The following is a 2500-nucleotide window of genomic DNA, read 5'->3' on the forward strand; positions in this document are numbered from 1 at the left end:
TTAATAAGCGTTTTAAAATTAATTTCAATGTTTAATCCATGCGTAAACATGAAGTTTATTAACGTTTTTAACATTAAAAAAAATTACAAAAATTTATTTTTCGGAAAAAATGGAAAAAAACCGATTCGTCGGAGCGAGGTGTCCTGCCCGTGCGGTAATTCCAGCAGGCGAATCGGACTTCCCGAATTTTTCTAAGTCCCACGGTCGACACCAACTTTTTTAATAAGCGTTTTAAATTATTTCAATGTTTAATCCATGCGTAAACATGAAGTTTATTAACGTTTTTTAACATTAAAAAAAATTACAAAAATTTATTTTTCGGAAAAAAAGGAAAAAACCGATTCGGCGGAGCGAGGTGTCCAGCCCGTGCGGTAATTCCAGCAGGCGAATCGGACTTCCCGAAATTTTTCTAAGTCCACGTCGACACCAACTTTTTTAATAAGCGTTTTAAAATTATTTCAATGTTTAATCCATGCGTAAACATGAAGTTTATTAACGTTTTTAACATTAAAAAAAATTACAAAAATTTATTTTTCGGAAAAAATGGAAAAAACCGATTCGTCGGAGCGAGGTGTCCTGCCCGTGCGGTAATTCCAGCAGGCGAATCGGACTTCCCGAAATTTTTCTAAGTCCCACGGTCGACACCAACTTTTTTAATAAGCGTTTTAAAATTATTTCAATGTTTAATCCATGCGTAAACATGAAGTTTATTAACGTTTTTAACATTAAAAAAAATTACAAAAATTTATTTTTCGGAAAAAAAGGAAAAAAACCGATTCGGCGGAGCGAGGTGTCCAGCCCGTGCGGTAATTCCAGCAGGCGAATCGGACTTCCCGAAATTTTTCTAAGTCCCACGGTCGACACCAACTTTTTAATAAGCGTTTTAAAATTATTTCAATGTTTAATCCATGCGTAAACATGATGTTTATTAACGTTTTCAACGTTAAAAAAAATTACAAAAATTTATTTTTCAAAAAAATGGAAAAAACCGATTCGTCGGAGCGAGGTGTCCTGCCCGTGCGGTAATTCCAGCAGGCGAATCGGACTTCCCGAAATTTTTCTAAGTCCCACGGTCGACACCAACTTTTTTAATAAGCGTTTTAAAATTATTTCAATGTTTAATCATGCGTAAACATGAAGTTTATTAACGTTTTTAACATTAAAAAAATTACAAAAATTTATTTTTCGGAAAAAATGGAAAAAATGGAAAAAACCGATTCGTCGGAGCGAGGTGTCCAGCCCGTGCGGTAATTCCAGCAGGCGAATCGGACTTCCCGAAATTTTTCTAAGTCCCACGGTCGACACCAACTTTTTTAATAAGCGTTTTAAAATTATTTCAATGTTTAATCCATGCGTAAACATGATGTTTATTAACGTTTTCAACGTTAAAAAAAATTACAAAAATTTATTTTTCAAAAAAAATGGAAAAAACCGATTCGTCGGAGCGAGGTGTCCTGCCCGTGCGGTAATTCCAGCAGGCGAATCGGACTTCCCGAAATTTTTCTAAGTCCCACGGTCGACACCAACTTTTTTAATAAGTGTTTTAAAATTATTTCAATGTTTAATCCATGCGTAAACATGACGTTTATTAACGTTTTTGACATTAAAAAAAATTACAAAAATTTATTTTTCAAAAAAAATGGAAAAAACCGATTCGTCGGAGCGAGGTGTCCAGCCCGTGCGGTAATGCCAGCAGGCGATCCGGGGTACTCGAAATTTTTCTAAGTCCCGACGGTCAAGAGTAAACTTTTTCATCGCATATTTCAAAATTTTTTCAATGTTTAATCTACGCATAAAAACGCAGTTTATCGCAGTTTTTAACGTTGAGAAAATTGACAAAAATTTTTTTTTCACTGAAAATGGAAAAAATGTATCGGTCGATGCGGGCTATCCAGGCCGTGCGGTAATTCCAGCAGGCGATCCGGGGTACTCGAAATTTTTCTAAGTCCCGACGGTCAAGAGTAAACTTTTTCATCACATATTTCAAAATTTTTTTAATGTTTAATCCACGCATAAAAACGCAGTTTATTAACGTTTTTAACGTTGAGAAAATTGACAAAAATTTTTTTTTCACTGAAAATGGAAAAAATGTATCGGTCGATGCGGGCTGTCCAGGCCGTGCGGTAATTCCAGCAGGCGATCCGAGGTACTCGAAATTTTTCTAAGTCCGAACGGTCAAGAGTAAACTTTTTCATCACATATTTCAAAATTTTTTTAATGTTTAATCCACGCATAAAAACGCAGTTTATTAACGTTTTTAACGTTGAGAAAATTGACAAAAATTTTTTTTTCACTGAAAATGGAAAAAATGTATCGGTCGATGCGAGCTGTCCAGGCCGTGCGGTAATTCCAGCCGGCGATCCGAGGTACTCGAAATTTTTCTAAGTCCGAACGGTCAAGAGTAAACTTTTTCATCACATATTTCAAAATTTTTTCAATGTTTAATCCACTCATAAAAACGCAGTTTATTAACGTTTTTAACGTTGAGAAAATTGACAAA

The sequence above is a fragment of the Nomia melanderi genome, unplaced genomic scaffold (assembly GCF_051020985.1).
Source record: "Nomia melanderi isolate GNS246 unplaced genomic scaffold, iyNomMela1 scaffold0176, whole genome shotgun sequence".
In the NCBI taxonomy this organism is placed as follows: Eukaryota; Metazoa; Arthropoda; class Insecta; order Hymenoptera; family Halictidae; genus Nomia; species Nomia melanderi.